Source organism: Diabrotica virgifera, chromosome 2, assembly GCF_917563875.1.
Source record: "Diabrotica virgifera virgifera chromosome 2, PGI_DIABVI_V3a".
Taxonomy (NCBI): Eukaryota; Metazoa; Arthropoda; class Insecta; order Coleoptera; family Chrysomelidae; genus Diabrotica; species Diabrotica virgifera.
Genome location: NC_065444.1, coordinates 33,545,392 through 33,564,947, shown reverse-complemented (window position 1 = coordinate 33,564,947; position 19,556 = coordinate 33,545,392). Strand labels below are relative to the sequence as shown.

The 19,556-nt window shown below is 30.6% G+C and overlaps 1 protein-coding gene and 1 non-coding gene across 2 annotated transcripts in view; both read left to right on the top strand.

Annotated features, from left to right (window-relative positions):
* The window catches only part of LOC114327276 (uncharacterized), a 758,694-nt gene that overhangs the window by 46,218 nt on the left and 692,920 nt on the right, over positions 1-19,556 (top strand). The gene's annotated exons all lie outside the window — the stretch shown is intronic.
* On the top strand, positions 6,844-6,961 carry LOC114334654 (U4atac minor spliceosomal RNA). The gene has a single exon (XR_003653138.1). It is a non-coding gene; the product is annotated as a U4atac minor spliceosomal RNA (small nuclear RNA).

The following is a 19,556-nucleotide window of genomic DNA, read 5'->3' as shown; positions in this document are numbered from 1 at the left end:
AGTAAAAATTAGAAAGTGGTAATTTTTATAACAATTATAGTCAAGCAACTGTTCCGTCTTATGGAAACAATATATCCCATTTGAATAAAATTGGCTAGGATAAATAAATAAACAAAAGAATGTGATTGTTTTTTCAATTTACGTAATGTAACAGCGGCAAGTGGTTTAAATTGATGGATCTATTAATTAAAAACTTTCCCAGAATTTTTTTATATCTCATTTTATAAACACATTTTTGTTGATCGAAACCAAATCGATCGTTTAGTACATCTACATACATCTAAAAAACGTTAAAAATAAACCAGAAGACATTCTGACAAAAAAAACAGTAAGGCTGGGGACAGTGGCGGCTCGTGGCTTTAGGAGCAGGGTCGGCAAGGTTTTGTCTCCTCAGATAGGTATGTCATCTAATCAAAAGTCTTCAATTTCATAGGATATTTTTGGTTTTTGTTTGTTTTTATTTTTTTTTGGTTTTGTTTTTGTTTTTTCCTATAAATTTAGAACCTAAACCTGTTTATAAATTGACTCTAGTCTATGTTGTTTCGAAGTAGCAAGATGGGTTATAACGTCATTGTAAAATTTATTATTGTTTTGGAAATATTTTAATAGTATATTGTACAACAAGAGAGAAAAAAGACATATTTCTCACGAGCGCAGAAGTTTGTTGGCACGAGCCGAGGTACGAGGCGAGTGCCGCAAATCAAGCGAGGGAGAACTATGTCGTTTTCTCACGTGTTGTACACTGTACTTTTTCTATGAATGCGTTTTTGTCAAGAGTTCAATCTTCAAAATTAAATAATTAAGGTGCTATTATGTAGATTATATGAAAAAATTGAAATAAAATACATATTATATACATATGAAGGTATTTAATATTCTTAATATTTATATACTTTTATTTATTTAAAATTATAGTTACCAGTTATATTTGAACAGTTTTGGTAATTCCTCGTAAGTTTTGATTTGACACATTTTATTTGACAAATATATTTGTGTTTGTATTGCGCATGTTACCATGGAAACCGCGATTCTACGTATGGAACCCGTGAGAAAAAATATTTCTCACTGCAATGGCCGACTTTTCTCACACCCTGAGAAATTGTTCGTTTTGAATGTATGTAAGTAGTGAGAGAAGTTGCACATTGTATAGCATCCATAGAAAAAAGTTTTTTTCTATTGACATTTGAGACATTTCTCTCTTGTTTCATGATGTTTTGACAATACGTTTTAACTCTTTTGAGACAAGAGAAATACCGTTCGTTTCAGGCAGAATTTGCCCACATTTGAGAACAATAATTTATTAACCCTTAAACGCCCAAGAGTGGGTAAAAAATGTCCACCTAATGCGTGTTCCCTTGTAACATATTTATTACGTTTTTAAATTTTTTTTAAAAAATTATTTATTGTTAAAAAGACAGCCCATTATCGAATGTTAATTTGGTTCTACCAATATTTTTGAAAGTAAAAGCAGCATTTTGAGTTAAATATGGATGGGCATAAAAAGTACACCCTTGGCAAAACTTGTTACTAAAGGTTTCTATATAATTTCTCGTTGGTAGGAAGATAATCCATATAATTATCGATGTATAATTACATAATCTACATAATTATCCGCCAATGAGGAGGCTGAAAGAAATAATATGGAGAAAATCGACAAATCTGAATTACTGGCTTTTACTGGTATGTTAATTTTGATGTACATTGTAAATTTGTTGTAAGGTTTGTAAATTGTTTATATTAATATTTTAGAAGATTCTGTGTTTATTAAGCATAAGATTTTTAAGTTTAATCCATTTTCAACAACTCTCAATAAATATATTAGCTATTTTCGAGGTGGACATTTTTTACCCACCCTTGGGCGTACATGTAACCTAAAAAAGGTTGGGCGTTTAAGGGTTAATTTCGGGATCAGTTTGTTGTACCTAATGAATTGCAGCATATAAAATTATACATATTTTGTAATTTACCCACCTTCCGAAAATATTTGAATCAGCATATAAAATTTAATTTTCTTATTTTATTTGATTAAAGAAAGATAAATAATTTTTAATGAACTTGTCTAATAGATATTTTGAAAATTCTTTGGCGCAACTTTTAAATTTTGAATCGACAAAGGGGTAAATGACAATGAGTTTATTTAGCGGGGGTGTAATAGTTTTAACGTTTGTCTAGAGACCCTACAATTTCATCGGACATCAAGGCATCAAGGCAGCGCCGTCATAAATTTGCCTTACCAATTTATTTTTGATATCAAAAAATTTAATCTATCCTTTAAATTAAAACACCAAAAATATATTCTGTCTTATGGCTTCTACTCACGTCTGAAAACCTAACAACCTCTCATAAATTTAGACGTAACGCGTATCGAAGAACAATTATTGATAATTGTGAATGACATGTTACCTCTATCAGTAGTTTCGTCTACTTCTACCGAAAAGGATCAAAATGTAACTTCATTCATTCGAAGAAATTTTCGTCTTCAGTAGAGCAGAATGGATCACTCGACATAATTCAATAGTATAGTTTAGTAAAGTATTAAGTTGTAATTTATGATAACTAGTTACTGTTCTAATTATTGCTTTATTAACAAAAAGTCCGATAAATATTTTGTGCCAAAACTTTCAGAACATACGTTAAAATACAGAACGCTGCTCTGTTTTCAAATCACTATAATCAGTGCTAATGATTACCGTTTCTCTATATTTATCACCCGTCTGCTTTATATTAAATCCGCAATATTATAATGATTATACATCATAAATTAAAAAAACAATTTATTTGAAATTTTTTCTCTTTTATCACATAGTTTCTCTAAATTCAATTAACAGTAGCACATAATTATACTAATTAAACGGATTTTAATTATTTTATCAGATGGGACAGCAGTAATTTCACAGTTGGATCGAAAAGTTAATTATAATATTTAGCTTTAGTATATAGATATTATTGTGGCAGTGTTTTTGGATTTAATTGAAAACTGTTTGGATCTGTCATTAATAAAGCATTATATTCCGTCCCACCTTGACTTTACAGTATAGGGAACATAGGCAATTCAGTCCTTATGAGAGTTTTTAGTGCAGTGATGTCGATTGTATCAAAAAAAAAATGTAATCGATCATTATAGCCAGGGAGGTAGTGTCAAATTTGACCGGAGCATTTTAGCATGGCTGGTTTATTATTATTTAGGTAGGTGCTCCAAAGCTTATTAACAAATGATGTGTCAGCTGGCCCAAAACCGGGGATTTTAGTCAAGAAAAGGTAAAACATGAAAGTTGATGGACCAACGCTACAGCTTAAATGTCAAATATTTATATACGTTACTCAGAACATTTAATGAACTTGCTTACTTGGCGCCTACATTTCACTCAGGAGATCGGGGTTCAAATCCTGGCGCGGAAAATTCTTTTTGTTTTTTAAATTGACATTTTATTTTGAAAAATATTTGTTTTTATAATACCACGTTTTTATTATTTATACGAGACAATATAAAAAAATCTGTATGTCTTTTATAGAATTATGCATAGAACTTATGAAATAGCATAATATATACATTTGATCATAAATATTATGATTCACCTTAATAAGCAAAATTACTGTACATGAACCCCTGAAGCTTCCTGAGTTAGTACGACCAATCTAAGTGAAAAAGGGGGTTGGCCTCCCCACCCCACCCCCCTCCTGACATTTTTTTATCTTTTTAGACAAACTGTTTTTTGCATAATTTTGTGATGTAAAACCAAAAAATAACTAGTCCAAGAATATTTTTTTTAGTATTACCTAGCTGACCAGGCAAACTTCGTACCGCCTTAGAACCAAATAATGTTCAAAAGTTAAATACCTAAAAATTACCAGAAAGCCAAAAAATACTCAAAAATATTGCGTCTACTTTTTTCTAATAAACAATACATACTTATTGTTTTGTGGTGTCTGCGTAAATAATTTATTTACGCAGACATCACAAAATAATGATTACTTAGGTTGGTCGTATTAACTCCTTCCTGGGTTCATGTAAGTACAAAAACTGTGCTTGAGGTCATTATATGATTAAATGCATAGTTTACGATTCTATAAGGGACATACAGACAAAAATTCATTTTTATATATAGAGAACAGGGAAATAATTAGATTGCTATTAAAAATGGGGGTTGGTGATAGAAAAGTGAAAAATTAGGGTTGTATGTATTTTTTGGTTTTACATCACATAAAATTATGCTAAAAACAGTTTGTCTAAAAAGATAAAAAAATGTCAGGAGGGGGGTGGGGTGGGGAGGCCAACCCCCTTTTTCACTTAGATTGGTCGTACTAACTCAGGAAGCTTCAGGGGTTCATGTACAGTAATTTTGCTTATTAATGTGAATCATAATATTTATGATCAAATGCATATATTATGCTATTTCATAAGTTCTATGCATAATTCTATAAACGACATACAGATTTTTTTATATTGTCTCGTATAAATAATAAAAACGTGGTATTAGAAAAATAAATATTTTTCAAAATAAAATGTCAATTTATAAAACAAAAAGAATTTTCCGCGCCAGGATTTGAACCCCGATCTCCTGAGTGAAATGTAGGCGCCAAGTAAGCAAGTCCATTAAATGTTCTGAGTAACGTATATAAATATTTGACATTTAAGCTGTAGCGTTGGTCCATTAACTTTCATGTTTTACCTTTTCTTGACTAAAATCCCCGGTTTTGGGCCAGCTGACACATCATTTGTTAATAAGCTTTGGAGCACCTACCTAAATAATAATAAACCAGTCATGCTAAAATGCTCCGGTCAAATTTGACACTACCTCCCTGGCTATTAGAGAGATTTAATTAAAACCATTTTATTAATACAATCTACAATTTTAGGATTCATATGCGTTTAAGTTTATTTGATATACTATAGTTATTACACATATATAAATCCTAAAATTGTAGATTGCCTTTCTAAAACAGTTTTAATTAATATCTCTAATAATCGATTACAAATTATTTTTGATAAAATCGCCAACAACTCTCATAAGGACTGCATTGCCTATGTTCCTAAAACTGTAAAGTCAAGGTGGGACGGACTATAGTAAAAAATCGTTTATTTTTCATTTGCATATTATATGTTTATTTTACCTTGGATACGGTTGCCATAAACAGACTTGTTACATCCTAGGGCAAAATAAACGGGCATTATGGCCTATAACGTCTTGTAAGAAAAAAATCAAATTTTAGAGAACGATTTTTTTTTATTTTAAACAATTTTCAATGGAGTAAATATTATAGAACTAATATTTTTTTAACCTTAACAATCTTTATAAAAATATTAAAAGTAGATACAATTTTTGAGTTTTTTGAAAAGTTAAAAGTTTCCAAATTGTCTCAGATTTTTAAAATTTTCGAAGAGAAAACATGGACCACTACTACCACCAGTGCCTTGACATGTTCCTAAAGAGAATTCGCATGATAATTTATCTGACGCCGTTACCGAATCTGCTATTATAATGGACAATCTGTTCTTAGAAGCAATTCTCTCCTCTATAATATATCCTTCTGTCACACATGGACTTTTCCAGTTTTCATACATTTTGAGGCTCTCGAATGATGCCCCGGCTTGAACCAAAAAATTGTTGAAGTTCTTCTCAAACAATGCATTTTCTAATTTAAGGTAGTTTGCGATTATGTAAGGTACACTTCTTAGTGTATTTTTGCCAACAGGTTGGACAGTGCATTGACTGTTTTGGTATGTTGTAAGAAAAAATTTGCGTCCTTTTATTTCTTTTGTTCTTATAGGCCTGGATCCCGCGTACCAAAAATAGTTGATAAATAGTAAGCTGAAAATGTGTTAATAGCTTAACGGTGTCTAGTCGGACAAACTTTGATGTACGAGAACACTGGAACAGGGGAAGTTTTAACTGTGGAACAGTTTAAAAATTTGGAACGTCAGATTACGAAAACGTCCCATGTATTTTATCGGACAGAACATCCAATTGATTTGTTACCCTTTCATTAAACTCTCATGCAAAAATCAGACTGCTATTACTAACCAACATGATTCCTGTCATTTGAAATATTCTTCGTGTTCCACTCATAAAAATGCCCAGTTGGTGATAAACACCAGTCTGAGTTTTGCATGAGAGTTTAATGAAATGGTAACAAATCAAATGGAAGTTCTGTCCGACAAAATACATGGAACATTTTCGTAGTCTGACGTTCCAAATTTTTAACCTGTTCCACAATTAAAACTCCCCCTGTTTCAGTGTTCCCTTCCATCAAAGTTTGTCCGACTAGTCACCATTAGGCTATTAACAAATTTTCAGCTTGCTATTAATCAACTTTTTTTGGTACGTGGGATCCAGGTCTATAACACATATTTCCTGACATTTTCAAGGTACAAATTTTATCCACCTCCACAATAGTAAATAATTTTAAGAACGTAGGTGCAAAATTTCGGGCCAATGCTAAATGCATACATTTTTTTTCGGATCCTGAGAAAACTAATTTTCTTGGACCAAAGGCCCTCTGGCTGGATTAATAACACCCTTGGTGCAATAATAGCTGTTATGAATTTTTATTGTAAATAATCAGCCATAACGGCATCTTTTTAAAAAATCAGTTTTTATTTTTAAATAAAATTTGTTTGAAATATTTAATTAATTTTTTTTTAACAAATTAACATTAAATTATTATTTATTAAACTGATAAAATCAATGAATCTCAAACCGAAACTATTCCGTTCATTATATACCAATTCTAAATAAAGAAATCTGCAACATTATTTCACGTTTGGCCAACAGGTGACACCACTTACATTTTACCTACATTGATTCTATAAAATTATGGAAAACACTTAGAGATATTTTAGAATGTATCCTTGTCTTGGGGAACTGAGTGTCAATGATCGTCTAGTGAGACAACTCTGCTGAAACCAAGTAAAATATACCCGCACCCGCTTACAATTTAGCTGAGTGCAATTTTTGGATGGCCCCCTACTTAATGGGGTCATTAAGAAAATATAAAATTTAGTAGTGATCTTAAGTATACAGAATAGTTCTTTTCATAACTAGTGTGGAAAGAGATACTTTACGCACGAGACTGCCGTTGACCCGAACGACGCGATAGCGGAGTTCGGGAAAGCAGTCGAGTGCGGGAAAGACACTTTCCGCATGAGTTAGGAACAATATTTTTTCTAAGGCCGTACGTTTGGAAAAAAGCTACAAAAAATACAGTCATGTGAATTTTATTTAGGAGCGAAAATACACAAATTAATTCTTTGACTGACAAGGTTGTCAAAACCAAACTTTCAATATAATGGGTTACCACGACGACAATATTAGAATTAGTTTCCATGACGACGATTCAAAACCATTGTAATTGTCTGCTGATTTGACTTTTAAATATTATGTCAACATAATTTTATTTCATCGAATTATCACGTTAATTTCATTAAAACATGAACACAATAAGATACATTTGAAATAAATTAGTAAAAATATCTAAATATTATTTTATTGCATGTATTATAGTATATTAAAATGCCATATTAGAAGGTATTCTACTTTCCCGAACGCCGTGCGGGAAAATTTATGTTCACTCACGCCGTGCGAGAAAGTGGAACTTTCGGAAACGAAATGCGTGCGGGATAGTTTCTGCTGACAATTTTACACGAGAGATTTTAAAGTGAATTTCTGCATACTTTAACCTAAAAACAAAAAACAATCTTTATATATTTTTGAGCACATTTAGATGGTTACACACATAAATTTTTCACATATATTTTATGTTAGAGTGTTGGAGTATGCAGACATTAAGTTTAAAGTCTCTCCTGTAAAATTTTCTGTAAAATGAGATACAAGGTTTTTATTGTAAGACACCGATATGTAGTTACAGAAATAACAGGTTCATATATTTTTTGCTAAACGATAATTAAATTGGATTTATATTCTTTCTGTTATTAATTTGATCTTATAACCAATAATATTAAAACTCTGTAAATACTTTACTTCTATAAAGGCGCCAGAGCTTAAATCGTACCCTGCCCTTCCCCCAGGATTCGCGTCAAAGCATCCCTTTCCTCGGCTGCTCTCTTCCAGTTATCCACCCTCTAGCAACGGTTCACACTTCGTCTATCCACCTATTGCTTGGTCTTCGTTCTGGCAGAAGTCGCACTATAATTCCACTAAGCGATTTACTACAGTATATTTCACAAATTGTCGCCTATTTTGGATTAGGGATGAAAGCTTTGACTTTAAGCATTCCGCTGTGAGGAGAAGGTCAATAGTAAAATGAGGAGAGAAGACAAGCAAAAGTACGGTTTTAACTGATAATTATTATTCTTCCATTCAGAGAACTATACAATTATTAATGAAAGAATAGAAGAAAATTACAAATTTTATTGCTTCGAAATTGTGCTGATACTTCTTCATAAAATTATAAAAACAGCAGTCAAAATTGTTCGGAATGAGAAAATATATAACGAGTTTTGACTCACTAATACACAATGCATCACACACATACAGTGCACTGGAATAAGTGTTACCCCCCTTATTAACTTATTTATTTTTAGCATAGAAGCAAAAGGCTCGGAGAGGTCAATTTTTAAAATATTCATAGTATATTATAGCAGCAATGTTTCGAACTTTACGCGAATCCTCTTCAGTTGGCAGGCATACCTTTGATTATTTTAAATAGGAAAGTACATCATGTGACACCTCATTTAAAAGCATTTGAAATAATGATTACAAAAATGTATATTTCTTTAATCCTTTTTGAGAGCGTAGGTGCAAAATTTCGGTCGAATTATTTTCAAACGCATTCATTTTTTTCGAATTTTGAGGAAACTAACAAAATATTTTTGAAAAATTTAAACGTATGATGAACTACTACAGTATTATCTATGGTCAAAAGGCTAAGAACTTTTCTAATGGTTATTTTAATAACTCACAGGGGCGAAAAAAAGAGAAAATTTAGTATGATTTTTAATTTCAAATATATCATTCAAAAGAAACCTTTTGTTTATTCTAAGGGATTTTGTGCCCTCGGCAATAATGTGATCTTTCATTCTGCGTTTAAATTTTTCAAAAATCGGTATTAGTTTTCTCAGGATTCGAAAAAATAAATGCGTTTAAAAAGAATTCGACCGAAATTTTGCACCTACTCTCTTGAAAAGCATTAAAGTATTATACATTTTTGTAATCTGTATTTAATAAGCTTTTAAATGGAGTGTCACATGATGTAATTTCCCATTAAAAAAATCAAAGTTATGCCTGTCACCTGAAGAGGGATCGCGTAAAGTTCGAAACATTGATGCTATAATATAATTTGATTATTTTAAAAACCGTCCGAGCGTTTTGCTTAGGTGCTAAAAATAAATAAGTTAATAATGGGGGGGGGGTAACACTGTCTATGTACGAATTGAACTGGTTGCAAAGGGCTTTTTTATTCGCAGTAAAATAAACCTGCAAATCAAATAGTACTATATTCATACCTTAAGCACACCTTGCCATTTTTACTATGAATACACAAACAAACTATTTCCAAATCACAAGTAGTATTAGGACATACTAATATGATACCTTTTTTTGCAACCGGTTTGGGAGAAGTAAATAGCTGCTTATACTGTAGAGCAATAATTATACAGTGCTAGTCAAAAGTCCGTACCCCCCCTCTTATCTTTTGAACGGTTTTACCTATAATAGTGAAATTTGGATGGAGGAAATTTAAGCTTCTTAACTAGTTATGACAGGTGACGTAATAGTGACAGATGACGTTACAGAGCCACTGTGACCGATAATTTTAAATGGGACCTTATGGCAAGTGATACCTCGTTTAAAAGGTATTCAAAATACCTACTCAGCCATACTAATTTTTTTGTGTTTTAGTTGATTTTGATTTTGGTGAATAAATTAAATAAATATAATATTGTAGCTTCGCATTTAATTAATAAAAATTCAAATGTACGCCTATGGTTTTTTTGTCAAAAAAGTTGACATTTTTCGATTCTCTAGTAGTTTTTACGTCAACGTCAACCTTTTTGACAAGTAATCATAGGCGGAATTTTGAATTTTGAATTAATTAAATGAAACTACAATTTTATATTTATTTCATTAATTCGTCAAAATTAGCTTAAACTTAAACAATATTAGTATGACTGAATAGGTATTTTCAATACCTTTCAAACGAGGTGTCACTTGCCATAAGGTCCCATTTAAAATTATCTGTCACAGTAGCGCTGTAAAGTCATCTGTCACTATTACGTCACTTGTCATGACTAGTTAAGAAGCTTACGTCCGTTTATTTCCTATCTCCAAATTTCACTATTATAGGTATAACCGTTCAAAAGATACGAGGGGGGGTACGGACTTTTGACTAGCACTGTATAAGAAGTGTGTAGAGTGTAGATCTAGAAATCGTAAAATAAGTAAAGTAGACCATTGGCTGTTGAGTATCTAGCGATATGTCAACAGAGATGCAAATTCGTGAAATACACTATATATGTTCTGGTATTATTCATTTTTATAAGGTGACAGATTTATGCTGTTTTATCTAGCTATCCCTTCACATTATTCTGTCCCTCCCCTTTGCAGTCCTCAGTTTTCTGAACTCAGAAGTATGTTGATTAGCTGTTTTACTAGAGTATTTGCGTCGTTTGTTGTCAAATTTTGCAAGGTTTGTTTTTTTCTTTGTTTGTATGAGAGCTTTAGTTGTAAAGCCCTAATACAAACCATTACTTTGTACTAGCCTTCCAGTCCATATCTAGGGTTTACTACATATTATATCGAGCCCAACGTTTATCCAAATTAGGGAAGTGCATATAGAGTTTCACTTCGGAAAAAATCAAACAAGATAGAACTTTTTGTAATTTCATTAAGAAATGTTTAATAAACACCATATCAAAAAGTTCTACTCGAGAAGTGGGTGCTTCATTTTTTATTAAACAAATGAACTACGAAATTAGATGTTTTTTTTTAAATAACTCCGAAAATATAAATTTTAGAACAAAACTGACTTGACCGTTGAAAAATTCAGAAAATTTTACAAAAAAAAATTATATAAAGAATTTTCTAAAATTAAATATGTATCTTCTATAATTTTTTATTTATTACGCTAAAGTCACCTTTCTCACAAACATTGGCGCACTGTAAACTAACGTACGGCGAAGTGCACGGTTGAGTTATTTTAATGTAATTCTTTAACTAATTGATCAAATAAAATTTTACAAATTGAACATGAAAGAAGAATAATTGAGCTATCTTATGGTTATAATAGAAAGAAATAAAATGTATGGGCATAAGTACGGTGTGGGCGGAAATTGAGCCTTACATGAATATTGTTTAAAAATGATTTAAAAATGTGTAACTAATACAATTTTTCTTATAAAAGTCTTAATTTTGCACAACTTACCTCTTAAGAATCTTACTAAATGATGTTTCAAAACAAAAATCTCAAAAATTCAATTCAAATGATATGACGTCTCAAAAATTGTAATTTTTGAAATCTTCGTAGTTTTATAGAATTACCACCAATTTAAGACGGTATTACTCAAGTTTGAACAGATCTATTACAGTTTCATAAGTGGTTTTTTAAAGCTTTGGATGTAATCTTTAAAATGCACTAAATTATTTTACTTTAGAAATGAAATAAACTATTTCTTTTTAAGCAAATTAAGAAAGATAACAAAAATGTAATACAAAAACCGAAAATTACCAGCTCAAAAAATGTTTATACAAAGTGATCAAAACTTTTTCTGTAAAACTTACCCAAAACACATTTAATAATAAGCTACAACAATAATAAATGTTCAGCAAAAAATTTTTTTTAGCTCATAGTATGTCTGCGTAACTTGGAACCTATTGATAAGTTTTTTATTATCAGTTTTACGAAAAAAAGTTATTCTTTATAAAATACTCTGCAACATATATAATCTAAGATGCAATCATCCAATATCAAGTGTAATTAATGTTATACGAGGTATGTCAAAAAATATGAATTTCACTCAAGAATAAAGTACCTTTGCATTTCACAATATCGAAAATTGTTATTAAGAAAAGTTGTTTGGAATTAAAAAATTTGTTTTAGTGTTCAATTACATCCTTCTAATTAAAATATTGTGAATAATAAAGGCACTTAACTCTTAAGAAAAATTTATATTTTTTACATACCTCGTATAAAATTAAAAAAGTTTGATATCTGATGATTGTATCTTAGATTTTGGACCATTTTATAAAGAATAACTTTTTTTCGTAAAAGTGATAATAAAATAGTTATCATAATTGAAATAAAATGATAATGAGTATCCGTAATTTGAGAAAAAATTGAAAATTTTTTTTTCGATTAGAATGACGTAATTGTATATTTAGACATAGCTTCTAATTTCAAACAATTTTTCATAATAGCATTTTTTGATATTCTGGAATATAAAGGTAGTTTACTCTTTACCGAAATTCATATTTTTGACATAACTCGTATAAAATTGATAAAATTTGATATCTGGTGGTTGAGTTTTAGATTTTTGACTATCCAGAGAATTTTATTAAGAATAATTTTTTTCGTAAAATTGATAATAAAAAAGTTTTCCATGCGGTTCCTAGCTACGCAGACACACTGTATAAGAGCTTATGTATAAGAATTTGCAAATTGCAATGCCATATTCAGATTCAGCATAATCAAAAACAAAATACAAACATATTTTATCAAAGTAAAATAATGAATTTATCGATATTTTTAAAATTAATTATACAAAAAAATTGTTATTGTTTAAACAATTAATAAACAATTAGCGGCCAAATCTGCGAGTAGAACTTTTTACTTTAACATGTATATAAACTAACAAAAATAGTTTTAGAAAAATATAAGCTTGTTTGAATTTTTCCGAAACAATGAATATTTTCGTTCTAATTGCACTCCCCTAAATATCATGTTTTTAAATTTTTAAAACATGTGTAAGATTTATTTAAAAGCAGTATGGATAATTTTTTTACAACAAATATATTTTTCAATTCGAGGGCTGTCCGATCTAGCAAAAATAGATTTTCCGGCATTTTCCCTAACTGAGTTTTTCATCCCCAAATTCTAATCCTGCTGTTTTGAAATGTATTCGTATATAAATTAAAGAGTGAACGGGCGGCTTCAAAACCTGATAGGGAGATTCAGTCAAGAGATTCGGTTAAATCATGTAGAAAACTCATGAATAAAACATTTTGGAAACTCTAAAAAATAATACAATTTCCATTGTCTCTGCTTGCATCTTCATTACTGTTTTGGGGACGCTTTGTCATTTTTATGTTTTTACCACCAAAAATATCAAATAAATCTTTTACAATAGAAAAAAATTACCAACTAGGAAGCGTTCTCAGACTTCAAAACAATAGGCCATAAAAGTGTAAGATTTAATGGTTTCAGCACCGACAGGTATACCGTTCGGAATTTTTTATACATGTACTATCAAAACACGTTGGATAAGACGTTTAAACTTTCGTAACAATTTTTAAAAAATACGAAAATGGAATCTTTAAATAAAATTTCAAAATTTAAATTTAATTAGAAGAATTTTTTTCCCGTTTAATCAAAGCTAAAAATTATGAGAGATAGTTTTAAATTCATAAATCGTCGGCCCGGAAAAGGAATGACGTAACTGCAAATTTTGTAAATTCCTGTTCATTGCGTAATTAACTTCAAAAATACTGTGTACAGATGATACAAAAACGACAGAACTGTAACTACACTGGGGTGCAAAATTAACCGGACACCTTCAAAATGGGTCATTTTTGATGTCTCCAATTTCCTAAAGCTGTTGTCCGATTTAAGTGATTTTTTTAATATGTTATAGCCTTATTCGTTCGCAATATCTCTGTAAAATATTGTTACTAAACGGGTAAATTTTCATTGTATACCTGGTGTACCAATGACACTGTGTTTTTTTCTCAAACTTCGCATCACCCTGTGGAATATTCTAGCATTTATAAAATACTGAAATCAAAACCCAAATATAGATTCATGTTTTCTCAATATTCTGTTTTTTTTTATTTAAACAGGGTGTTTTTAAATAAGTGCGGCAAACTTCAAAGGGTAATTCTAGATGAAGAAACAATGACAGTTTGCTGTATAAACCTATGTCCGCAAATGCTTCGTTTCTGAGATAGAGGGTGTTGAAATTTTTCTTACAAACTAACGATTTATTTATTGCTTTAAAACCGCTTGAGATATGCAAACGAAATTTGGTGGGTTTTAAGACGTAGTTATTGTACATTTTTTGTCATACAAGTTAGAATTTAATATTCAGCATTGGCGCGCATACGGGTAATATAAGCGGTTATATTACTCGTATGCGCGCCAATGGTGAATATTTAATGCTTAATTGTATGTCAACCATATCTCAACCGGTTTAAAGCAATAAATAAATCGTCATTTTGTAATAAAAATTTCAACACCCCCTATCTCGGAAACAAAGCATTTTCGGACATACCGTTTATAAAGCAAACTCTCCTTATTTTTTATGCAGAATTTCCCCCTAAAGTTGGCCATACTTATTTAAAACAGCCTGTATTGATGAAAAACATGGCTAGATGTTAAAGTACCTAACTTTTTTGTGGTCCAATGTAAGCGAATGAATCACAAAACATAATGTTGAGAAAACATAAGGCTATAGTTAGAATTTAATTTCAGTATTTTATAAATGCTAGATTGTTCCACAGGGTGATGGGAACTTTTAGAAAAAAACACAGTTTGATTGGTACACCCGGTATACAATGAAAATTTAACTGTTTAGCAAAAATACTATTACAGCGATATTGTTAAAGAATAAGGCTTATTAATATATTAAAATACTAATATATTAGAAAAATCACTTAAATCGGACAACAGGTTTAGGAAATTCCAGACATGAAAAATTACCAATTTTTAAGGTGTACGGTTAATTTTGCACCCCAGTATATATGCTGAACCACTACAGCGTAGTTGGGTCGGTATTGAAATACGGTCCCTTGAAATAGCTTCGGTATGGCGTTACAATGATGGCTTTTGGTTTGATCCCTATTTGTTCGAATTTCATTATCCTAATTTAATCCCCCCAATTTCAACCCTTTTACATTTTTACTTTTTACAAGTTGCGTCATTTTTCATCTCAAAATTTTTCAAAAATTTAAAATAGCAATCAACTATTCTAAATGGGAAATAAGCCATAATTTAACTAAAAAAATTATTTTATTAACGTTTCGACGCCCAAATCGGATGTCGTTGTCAAAATACGAAATATTACTAAATTAAACAAAAATGTTGTTGCTTAGTAAAAAATTCTTCTAATAATTTATTTAATCTGACTCATTTATGTCGGCAATTCAGACATATATTATACATTTTAAAGTAGAAGACTTTAAAGTGATATTGCCAATATTTATGAGTTGCATTCCTACGACAATAATTTATCAAATATTGGCAATATTATTTTAAGGTCTTCTACTTTAAAATGTATAGTATATGTCTGAATTGACGATGTAAATGAGTGAGATTAATTAAATTATTAGAAGAATTTTTATTAAGCAACAACATTTTTGTTTAATTTAGTAATATTTTTATTTTGAAAACGGCATCCGATTGGGGCGTCAAAACGTTAATAAATACATTTTTTTAGTTAAATTGTGGCTTATTTCCCATTTAGAATAATTGCTGACAAAAATGCCACAAGAAAATATCTTCAGAACAACATTTAAAATAGTGATTAAATATAGAGTAACTGTCCGGAGCATAGGATATGGCGTTTATTCCTACAATGATGCTTTTAGTTTCATCCCTATTGGTTCTAATTTCAATATCTTAATTTAATCCCTCCATTTTCAACCATATCTTCAGTTGTGTCATTCTTTATGTTAAAACTTTTCTGTACAAAAAACTATTTTAAAATATTTAGTACCTATGCCGTTCCTTCATACAGCGATGGCTTTTATTTTATCCCTATTGGTCCGAATTTAATTATCTTAATTTATTCCCCCATTGTTAACCCTATTTACAGTTGAGTCATTAGTAATCTGAAACAAGGTATAAGCACATAGTTACAGTTCTGTCGCTTTTGTGTCATCTGTACACGGTATTTTACAAGTTAATTACGCAATAAACAGGAATTGACAAAATTTGCAGTTACGTCATTTTTCTTCCAGACCGGCGAATGTAAAATATACACGCAGGGTAAGTGATAACGGACCTGTAAGGGATGCTCTGTAGGCGGGAGCCCCTATTTGGGGGCGCCAAAATGAGCATTTTTTCTGCAGAAAAAAATCTGCATATAAAATATTAATTTAAAAAAACCTAGTGGCGCCTATGTTAGTTTTGCAGGCGGGCACCTTATACCCTAGCGCCGGGACTGTATACCCGACCACAACCGCTAAGTTGTGTTTAGTAGCCACAACGTTTTCAAATAAAATTTTGTTTTCTTATTTAAACAAAATACAGGTTAATAAAATATAGTCAAATTAAATATTTAATATTTATTTCCTATCACCACAAACAATCAAAACAATTCTTAACTCAGTCAAAAATATCTGCAGGAACTTTACCGCTAAATTCTATGTTATTTACATTTCGTATAGGTATACAACATTCTACGCGAATTATGCTAAAATCTGTTTTCCGTACATCTGCCCTGCAGCTTCTTTGCATAGTTACAACACTAAATGAATAAAACTTGCTAAATATGTAAATTATGCAGGTATCTACCTCCAAATTTAAACGTTAATCAAGAACCATTATGATATAACCGTTAAAGGATTTTTGATATTGACACCATAAGAAAATGTAAACGAGTCAGTCAGCGGTCGGTATGTTAATGATTATCTAAACTAATTAGTTCATTAGAAAATACAATGCAACGTCTAAATGAGGTGGAAAATTGATTAAAAAGGCCTGAAAATAAATAAAAAAAAAGAAATAATATTGTAAGAGAAAATAAAAGAAAATATGACAAATTTTATACGACTACACCTAAACAAGGAAGTAAATGTAGAAAGAGTAATACAACTACGACACAAAAGTTGGTTGCTACAATTAAGAGAATATTTGGAGAAACATAGAAATAGCAAAAAAGATCAGCTAAAAAAGTTAAATAGAGAATACATAATACACTAAAAGGGGAGTAGAGGAGATGAAACCAAAATTAGATAAATATAGACAATTTGTGGCAAAAGAACAAGGAATATGATAAAGGAAAAACTGGCAAAACAATGGCTGTGACATTGGATACGAATAAATTAAACAAATAATGAAAAACATAAATCATAAAGAACATTACCTAAGAAAACTAAGAAAAAAATGTGCGTAGCAATTGTAAATTTGGGGTGTGGAAAATTAACAGCATATATTGTAAAGAAATAGAACTAGTAGAAGAGTTTGAGGCAGCAGAATTAAGTATATTAGAGACCAAGACAAAAGGACAAGAAATAGTAAAAAATTAAGAATAATCATACCTGAATATATAGTGGAGTATGAGAAGACAAAAGAGCAGCTAAAGCTGTAGGTTGTTTAATACAAAAAAGATTGGAAAAAAGTTATACTCCTGGAAAGACCTTCAGAGAGAATATTACTAATAGAAATTTATGATCAAGAGTGTAGCCGTAATAAAACTAATGTAGTAATATCTTGACCAAACGAAGATGATAACGCATAAAGCAAAGATGAATTTTTGAAAGAGTTAACGTTAGCATCAGAAGCGGCAAAAGGAGAAATATATATGGCAGGGAATTTTAACAAAAGGGTCGCATTAAAATATGGAACTACACTAGGCGTGTAGGACCCTATGAAGAAATGACCAGAAACCTCAGCGAAGTATCCCTATCTGAATTAACTCGGAAGGAGTATATGCTAACGATATGGCACTAACGGCAAACAGTGGACAAGAACCAGAGTAATTTGAAAATATGAAAAGAAGTACATAATGAAAACGGAATGAAAATAAATATAAACAAAACAAAAGTTATGCAAACAGGAGAATGAGAATCAAGAGAAATATAAACTGATGGCAAGAATAGAACAATTTAAAACTTTTACATACTTAGGAATAAGAATAGGAAAAACAGGATCTCTAGAAGCAGAAATTAATAAAAGAGTAGAGAAAACACTACAACTGTATCATACAATGAACAAAAAACTTATATGGAGAAAATAAATATCACGAAATAAAGAAATATCGAGGAATATAATAAAATAAGGAACACAGATTCTACACGAATTACGCTAAATCTCTTTTCCGTACATTTTGCATAGTTACAACACTAAATGGATGAATCTTGCTAAATATGTAAATTATGCAGGTATCTACCTCCAAATTCAAAACGTTATTCAAGAACCATTCTTATATAACCTTAGCAGATTTTTGATATTGACGCCATGAGAAAATGTAACCGATTTAGTCAGAGGTCGGTATGTAAATTATTATCTAATTTTTTTTTGTATATGAGAGAGTTCGATTTCTTAACGGATTTCGTGACAAAAGGAGGATCACAATGATAGTTCGTTTAATATAGTGTTTTAGATAGATAATTGGTATTATTTATGTAATAGCTAAATTACGAATAATAAATAATTATAATAATTTAGTAAAAATACTGACAATCTAAAAGTCAGTTAATTATTGAAGTTGAACCTTTCAACATAAACAATAGCGGCCATTTTAAATTAATTCTGTTAATTGTTTATTATACATAATGCACAGGGGTTATCTGATATCAAAACGGAACTAAATTATTCAGTGTGATCAACAGTTTCATAATTCCATTGCTAGAAAATTACTTATTTTGATGGACACTTGAGAGCTCATCGGTTTACTTTGCTCCCCTTAGGAATCTCAGAAAATTGTCCACGAAATGTCTTCAGGGAACTATATTTCTCATTAGTTCTTTGATTTCAATCAAATATTTTCCCATTTGTTTCCCTTCGTCCAGTCCTGTCTTTATCTAAGTTTTTTTTAGGTCTGCCTATTCGTTGGCCTTGAGGATTTGAATCCAGCATATTCCAGCCAATGTCATCTGCCTTATTTGCTTTATGAGATTTTCTCCAATTCGATTAGGCCAAAATAAACAGCTTTTACTATTAGCTATTTTTATACATAAGCTATAGTTTAATTACTATCTATACTTGGACTTCGGTAGCTTCTGACGTCTATGAAATCGGAAAAATGCCTTTCACTTATCAGGAATTGATCTATCTGGTGGTTTAATTGTCAGGGGATTTCCTTGTTTTTCTGTGTATCATTTAGTAGGAATGGCGTGTGCCTTCTATTATCATATTTTTGGGGGCTTGCATAGTTTATTAGGCTCAACCAGTTATCGTTTGACTCTTCATGTAAATTCTCACTTCCTATAGTTTGCTGAAAAAAATTGCTCTGTCAATGTTTTCACTAAGGTCCCTAGCAATTATTTTCACGTCAAAACGTGGACTGCCTGTTATAACAAAAGTTACTATAAAAATTAATTTGAGTAGAGAAAATATAGCCAATTTTGAAACCACATCAGGTAACTTCTAATCATACATTTGGATTTAGAACGAAAAATGCCCCCTTCGAACAAGTCCACTAAGTTATAAAAAAATATACAAAT